We start from the raw sequence: 8593 nt of genomic DNA on the forward strand, positions 1-8593 counted from the left end.
CCAAGAAGACAACACCTCAACTGTGACCAACCAGAAGACCAGAACTTCCAAACTCAACCTACTTTCTGTACTGTATATAACATGCTTGCACTCTGTTATCGGGGCTTCTTTCTGATGGTTCCTTAGGAGCCGAATGAACGGGCCCGTATATACGCTGTACCAGATATCTTTACTCTGAATAAACTGTCGCTTGTCATACAATCTACCACCTTGTCTGCATCGATCCTTGACCGGCTCGCCCTTCATCATATCTCTTTATCAACAGAAACTTGATAGCAGAGGATGGTTGTATAACGATCCAGTCGAAGTGAGTTGATTTGGGTGTGAGGGGGCGAGTGGGTGAAAGGACGATTCCAGGAGGAGGGGTGAAGACATTCGGGGGAGGACAACAATTCTGCTCAACTCGGGAAACTGATCTAAAAGGTGCACCATAAACAAGGTAAGCAAAACCTGTTAAATCAAACTTTGCATATTGTCGTATAGTCTGTCTAAATTTTGATCAGTATTTCCGAGTAAGTATGAATTCTTGTGTAAATTTATAAATTGCTGACGAGTCAAAGAACAGTGAAGTGAACATATGTGGTACAAACCGGCGACGGCCGGGTGATTAAATCATTGATGAGATATCAGTAAGGGGATAGTTAATTACTATTCATTAAATCTGGCGCCGAGGGGATAAATTGTAATTTTGTCCCGCGACCCGGTCAGGCCAGTCTGATAGCTTTCAATTGATGAGGGATCACTTGAGGCCTGGATAGTTCCGATAGGGGTCAGTAGGACAGAGATCAGTAAGGGGATAGTTAATTACTATTCATTAAATCTGGCGCCGAGGGGATAAATTGTAATTTTGTCCCGCGACCCGGTCAGGCCAGTCTGATAGAGATCCATTGATGAGGGATCACTTGAGGCCTGGATAGTTCTGATAGGGGTCAGCTAGGACAGAGATCAGGGATAGAGATCAGTAAGGGGATAGTTAATTACTATTCATTAAACCTGGCGCCGAGGGGACAAATTGTAATTTTGTCCCGCGACCTGGTCTAGGCCAGTCTGATAGAGATCCACTGATAGGGGTCGGCTGATAGGGGTCAGAGATATAACGTGTTGTTTTGTCTTGTTTTATCTATTTGTAACTGTTTATATTAAAATGCAATGTGGTTATAACCGTTTCCATTAAAACTGTGGGTGTTCCGCTAGAGAGAGAGAGAGAGATAGAACTCCATACGGGTTATATGATAACTTTCAAAACATTTATGTCATATGTATCTGTAACTTCTATGTTGAATGTATAACCAGAAACAAAATACCTGATGTATATTCGAAAAAATATTTGGACAAGATACTTAATATTGGTGATATTGGGCTGAATATTCGAATATATCTGTTGGTTGCGCGTTCCATAAGGCTATACAAACCCATTCGTTTTTTTCTAAAACTGAATATACGACGGAGAAGCTCTGAGTTAAGGCAGAGTACGAGCAATAGTGTCTCCTAGAATACATCGTTGGTATTTACCAGTGACGTGCTAAGTATACTCAGATAGTCTGAATATATATTTCAATTGGTCAAAATATACATATATATTTACTAAAACATACAATACATGACAAATGGTGACCCCGACGTGATCTGGTAAAAGGACATCGCTGGACATTGGTGTGCCAGCCGATTGGCCAGTACTGTCGTCGGACGGTGTGTCTCACAAATCCTGACCGGTCAACTAAAAAGGGTAAGCAGACACCTGTTGTGAAAAACTAAAGTTCTGCACATTGGAGTTATCCACATTTAGTTTTGTGAGACACCTGTTTGATGTAAGTTACTAAATTTAAACAATTATGATGTGTGAGATTGGAAAATAGTTGAGAAAGTAATATCTCCATTGGCAACTGCAATTTTATTATTGATCAACCATACTTAATGGTGCATTGTGTATGGGATGTACTAGTATGCCTGGCTGGTAGGTGGTAACAGAGAACACTTACTACATGTATGAGTGGTGGATAACGAGTGACCACCAAAGTGCGAATGGATAGTCTGGGACTACATGTTTGATTCATTCTAGTTGATTATAAAAGTGTGACTGGATAGTCTGGGAGGACATGTATGAGTGGTGGGTAACGAGTGATCACCAAAGTGCGAATGGATAGCCATATGATGCGAATGTGATGTACTAGGCAGGGCCAAGTGTGAATGACGGATATTTAAATTGATTACTCGGACTTGAGACCGATTTAGCCGTAGGGAAAGGGTACCACTTGGGTTTTAGTAAAGGCATAGGTTGTTGACAGTATTGTAGTGTACATAAAATGTCGTTGGAAATAGAAAAGGTGTTGAAAACGCTGAAGTCCACTCTAGAATTGAATGAAGGCAGAGAGGGTAAGGAGTGGAAGAGACGGGGTGAGAAGCTGTACAAGAGAATGGACAGAAGGCGGGGCCATTGCATCTCCTACTGGTCTGCTTGCTGGGGAGAATGAAGATTTGTGTGTGTATGGTGTAAATTGAATCTTACTGGCGTAAATGAAGATTTGTGAGACTCAAATCGTGTGCATGAAATACGCTTGATATTCAGTTGGGGACTAATATCGGTATGAATGAGGTCGGGGACCAAGCGAGTGTGGTACATTAGGTATTTCAGTTGGAGCTGGTACCGGTGAGAATGTTGAAAAAGTCGCAGGCTTGCTGATGAGAGTTATATCATAGAATATTGAGGGGGTGTGCATGACTGTTGGAAAAAGTGTTAAACTCTATTAACGTAAAATTCTGTGTGTAGATTTATATTATGAGGTTAGAACTATACTAATATTGTAGAATTACATAATCAACATCTGAACATACTTACGTTAAACATTAATTGAGCCACTGAGTAATAGATAAGATATACACTAGGTCCGGGGCGACGGGTGTGGTCGATGTAAGACGGGAGTGGTGTTCTAACCAAGTGCTGAGAAATAAGGTAGATTTATTTTGTTCTTTTAATTAATTTATACAAGTACTTCCCGGTTATTCATTTTGGTTTGATTGTTCAGATAACACCACTGAAATTAAACAGGAGGTTAAGGTATACTAACATTAGAATCTGTTTTCATTATGGGGAACAATGAAAGGCCCGCAGAGGGGATTGCAGGCTGAGGTTTTTATGTTAAAGGGACAGTGCACGTTTATCACAGTTGTGCGTGTGTCTAATGGCTGGGTATTTAAGAAGTATTTTTGGGGAGACAATTTGGAGAAACACGAATAAAACATGCTAAAAGAAAATCCATGAGTTTAGATAATGCCAAACAGTGAGACATGTAGTTCAAATTTGGAAACATGAGAAACAGAGCTACAGACAGATAGGGGAAAAGGCAGACAGAAGAGCCCTCCCCCGCACTGCAGAGACCTTGAAGGTTGGAGAGCAGAGAGGAGAAGTTTTAGAAGGGGAGCCAGGACAGGCAAAGATAACAGTTACTGAATGGAGACAAAAGGGAGAATTGGACATGTGGAAAATGAAAGGGGCGCTCCTACATGACAATGTCAGAACAGAAGGATAATATACTAATCTTACCTAAGTCATTATTTAGAGTAGGTAAGGTTGTTACCTGGGCAGAGCCAGGTATCAAAAGGGGGATGGGTAAATTGTGGTCTAGGATAAGATGGGGCCTATTGGATAAGAAACTAATAATTTAAAGAAATGTAGCTAACAAATGGGCATAGAAGTTAAAGATATAATCAGATAAAACATATGAGACGTTGTTTGTTAACCAAGCCTGTATGTCCAGGATTTTATGCATTACAGGTGAACTACAGGTGAAGTCACTCAATCCAGTCCCAGAGGCTTGTTGGGGGGACCATACCAAGGACTCCTGGTGACAGCTAGCTGAAAGAGCTACCCAGATTCATATCGCACGGCGGGAGGGTAAGACATATTGGCACTGTCGAACAATAAACAGTGTTCGAGAGGAGAACTGGAATTAACAGAATTCCGGGGGCCATCTCTCGAATGAAGTAACCCTCCCTGTCCTGTCACCCCTGTTTTTGTTCATAGAAGTGAAGATGTGTCTGGCTCTTGCTAAGTGATGTGTTCTTGGGGAAAGGGTGGGGCTTCAAATGGAAGCTGTTCGTCTGATCTGTCTTATAGTGGGTGACATATTCCTGATACAGCACGTCCTACTTGAGTATGCGGAGAGTGGTAATTTGACCCATGGTTTAGACGATGAGGATTTTGTTCCAAAATAAGCATAAGAGATCCCTAGATCTGGGTAGACAGGAAGTTAGAGCAGAGATTACATGATAACCGACTTCGGACAGTTCTAGGATTGGAGAAGAGGGTATCCTTATAGCATAAGGGATCCCACAAAGGTGGGTAGGTTTTCCATGATATGGGGAAAACCTGGGAGCACTGTTGAACTTTGTAAAGGTGATGAAATCCTACTAACCATCAAAACTATTAAGCTCTCTGATGCAGGCACTTACACCCTCGGACTACAAAGGACGAGGACAGACATGATGGGTGTGTTTTCTATTAAGGTGCTGCCAAAACCAGAGGTCCCAGACGAACCAGAGCCAGACACACTCCTCTACCACCCCTGGACCGAACCTGCCACCACTGTGTTAAAAATACCATTCAGGTAATTAATGTTAGAGACTATTCAGCTATTGATCAGTTAGGCACTGAGACTGGTTTTGATGGTAGTGACAATTTGTGGCTGTCCTATATGAGGTATACAGCTAACACCCTGAGAAGAAAGGACTGCATTATTTGTAGTCATGCTAGACCTGTTCTGACTACACACCCATTTGCTGTAGGAGAAGGAGAGGGGTGGTTGTGTATTCTGAGAAGTTTTTACCAGGTTAAGCCCAATTCAACCCTCTGTTCCTCTTTGAGCCTTGTGTTTCCTGCAGTACCTCCTCATCGGGCCTCTTGGGGTGTTGAGACATATGGGGGCAATTACAGTTGCATCACTGGTACAGGTACATGGCATTGATTATGGGAGATTGCCTGAAGCTGATTGCAGTAGTAACATAACCATTAATTCCACTTGGCCAGTTACAGGCCTAAACCAAACTAGTGGTCTGGCTGATGTGTGGTGGATGTGTGGAGCCAAAGAGTGCTGAGACCCATTCTTAGAGGAGAATGGCAAGGTACATGTGGTCTGACCAGTTTGATAATTCCACTGACCATTGTTGATGTTACTGCTGAACAGCTGCTGGGTTCTGTATCCAGGGGACCTGAAAACATTCCATCCCATGGGAGACATAGACGTAGTACTCCATGGACAGAGGATGTAGTTGACATACACACTAACCTGTTGGGAGTGCCAGTGGGGGTTCATCATGAGTTTCAGGCCTTGGGTAGGAATGATGGACCCTGGCACTTACTACCTATTATGGGTCCAGCCATAGTGGATGCTAGACAGACTGCATGGATTAATTATATCTACTATAATCAACAGTGTTTTGTGAATTACTCCCGTGATGCACTCACTGGTATGTCTGAACAGCTTGAGGCCACATCTAGGGTTGCCAGACAGAATAGACTTGCTTTGGATATGCTTCTTGCCAGTCAGGGGGGCGTCTGCAAGATGTTCGGTGAACAACGTTGCACGTTTATTCCTAATAACACCAGTCCTGATGGTAGTATATCTAAGGTCCTTAGTGGGCTTGATGCACTATCTGCTGAGATGAGGACCATGGCGGGGGTGGAGGAGTCTGGACTGTTCTCTTGGTTGGGAGCCTGGTTTGGTAAGTACACTGGTATGTTGGTTGCTGGATTTCTGACCCTAATTCTTGTATTTTTGTTTTTGATGTGTTGTGCTGCTTGCATCATACCGTATTTTAAGAAGTCTGTTACAGATGTGGTGAAGGCTTCAGGCATGATGCCTTTGCTTGATGCTCCAGTTGGAGATGCTGATACTGAAGCATGCTTTCAGGGGAGGATGAGACTGACTGAGGATGACCCATGTATGTTTGTTCTCCCTGTTGTGAAGGTTTGGAGTCCCTGGGTGGCATGGTGCCCACCTGGTGCAGGATAGGAGTAGCTGAGAGGACCAGATGGTTTATAATAATGCTTTGCTCTGCTTTACTCTGTTTTCCATGACCAAAGTTTTATCCTACATCTTACATGTCAATAAACAATAAAGTCTTATCCTGTTTTTGTCAAAAGGGGAAAAGGGGGATTGTTGGATCCTGTATTTTACATTATAGCCATTACCATATATATGATTGAATATTATCTGCTGTTGCCTTGTGTGGATGTATGTGTTATGCAACATAGCTGACTTGAAACATTGTTAAAAGTTTCAAGGCCATGGGCCTTTCTCATGATGGAAAAGTAGCATGAAGACAGGAACTGTTCAATGAGTTGGGAGGGGGGCACATTCAGAGCGGGGTGTTGCGAGAACAAGCGGTCTTTTGTTAGATAACAGGAGCCAGGTGCGAGATAACGGTATGGAGCATGAGAGCCTGGATGTTCTTCACAAGCAAGTTATCACATCTCTTTGGAGATGTGAAGAGAGGGAATCACAACTTTTTCCTGCTGGAAAAAGTTGGCTTATGTGGACAAACATTTTACTGTTATTTTGAGCTGTTGTTCTCCGCTCTGTTAAATGAGGGTTTTGAGTTCCTAGGTGGCTGGTAGCCAACTTAGTACATAGTGGGATTGAATGGAGGACATGTAGGTATTTTAAACCTTGTGACTGTTATATGATTCATTGCTGATTTTGTGTTCACACCCTTGGGGTTATTTTACATTGTAGCCATACCATATATATGATTAACACAAACTTTTCCCTCTGGGAAAAGTTTTCTTTTTGTGTCTGGATCCAGTTTAGGTTGTGTCACGTCTCTGGGGAGACTTGAAGAGAGGGATTTGTAAAGAAATGTTAATTCTTATGCAGGCGACCAACTTACTGCTATTGCCTTGAAGAGCACACACACATACACACACTAACTGCCGAGGACACACAGATAAGAGCGCACAACACATACACCCACACATTGCGAGGAGGACACACAGCCTTGACTTGCAGAGACAAGCACACACACATAATCTCCCTCTTAGCTGAACATTGTGTGACGGGGAACGGCACGACGAGACTCAGAAGGATGACTGCACGGCTCAACAGGACCAATCCAAGAAGACAACACCTCAACTGTGACCAACCAGAAGACCAGAACTTCCAGACTCAACCTACTTTCTGTACTGTATATGACATGCTTGCACTCTGTTATCGGGGCTTCTTTCTGATGGTTCCTTAGGAGCCGAATGAACGGGCCCGTATATACGCTGTACCAGATATCTTTACTCTGAATAAACTGTCGCTTGTCATACAATCTACCACCTTGTCTGCATCGATCCTTGACCGGCTCGCCCTTCATCATATCTCTTTATCAACAGATACAACTGTCCAGTTTGAGTGTTTTTTTGCAGATCGTTCCAGCCGCTAGCTGCAGCGAATTGCAAAGACGAGCGACCCAGGGATGTGTGTGCTTTGGGGACCTTTAACAGAATGTGACTGGTGTTGTATGTGGAGGATGAGGGCTGCAGTAGATATCTCAGATAGGGGGGAGTGAGGCCTAAGAGGGTTAAGCAGTCTTACAGCTTGGCAGTAGAAGCTGTTCAGGAGCCTTTTTGACCTAGACTTGATGCGGTTAGCTGATACTTTAAATACCTATCCAGGCATTGTAAGATCTGGCATGTGTCCCACCGCCTTGGCCGAGGAAAGCACCGACTGTCTGCAGTCTACTTCTAGTTTCATGCAAAAAAAATTGCACCAAACATCTTAGCTATATGTAAAATTGTGCGACTAAGAACTCCTTGGCAATGTCAAAAATAATGATCGATTTCTTGATTATATTAGACAAAGATTATGGATATACTGACAAGATACATTTCTGTCTGCCCTAACAATGGGAATCATTGTCCTCGAAAGAGGGAACAGAGGGCTGTCTAGCTCTTGCCTATCCTTTCTTTGGATTGGTGGATACATGTCAGTATTATAATTATTTTTTGAATATTCGATTATAGTTGTTGACGTCAACTGCCTGGTTTCAATGGAGAGAGATGCTATGTTGCTAGCTTCATACCATGAATATGGATAGCCAACTTAAGACAACGCCGATATAAAGGGATTTTTCTCAAAGTTGCCAGGATGTAACGTTCCCTACTTATATCATTACACTAGTAACAACTTTATCATTGTGAAACTTCTATTCGATCAAATTAACCTCACGTAGCAAATAAGATCCTTACCACAACGCTCGTGTCGCGTGCGTGAGCGTTGCAAAATAATTTTGCACATACATGTTATTCAATCATGGCACCCACACTGCTCGCGCGCGCCAACAAGCGTCCGCGTTGCCAGGCGCTAAAATAGAAGTTGCTTCTATTTGTGATGCAGAACACGATGCAAGTCCTGCCTCTCCCATCTCCTCATTGGCTTTTAGAAGCATATGCCCACGTGCCATCTCCTCATTGGTTATACCCACGTGGGTGATTGAAAGATGAACTGAGGTTGGTTGGCCGTTGTGTTAATACACCTTAGATGCCAGTCGCAAGAATAAAAGCCTGGAAGGAGGAGAGATGACTAGAAAGGATTTGGTTGAACATTTTATGTGT

General features: G+C 42.9%; 1 long non-coding RNA gene across 1 annotated transcript; it reads left to right on the forward strand.

Moving 5' to 3' along the window:
• Positions 1-280: 280 nt before the first annotated feature.
• On the forward strand, positions 281-7312 carry LOC135524762 (uncharacterized). The gene is made up of 2 exons (XR_010453015.1): positions 281-439; positions 3773-7312. It is a non-coding gene; the product is annotated as an uncharacterized LOC135524762 (long non-coding RNA).
• Positions 7313-8593: the final 1281 nt, after the last annotated feature.

This window comes from Oncorhynchus masou, chromosome 31 (genome assembly GCF_036934945.1).
Source record: "Oncorhynchus masou masou isolate Uvic2021 chromosome 31, UVic_Omas_1.1, whole genome shotgun sequence".
Classification (NCBI taxonomy): Eukaryota; Metazoa; Chordata; class Actinopteri; order Salmoniformes; family Salmonidae; genus Oncorhynchus; species Oncorhynchus masou.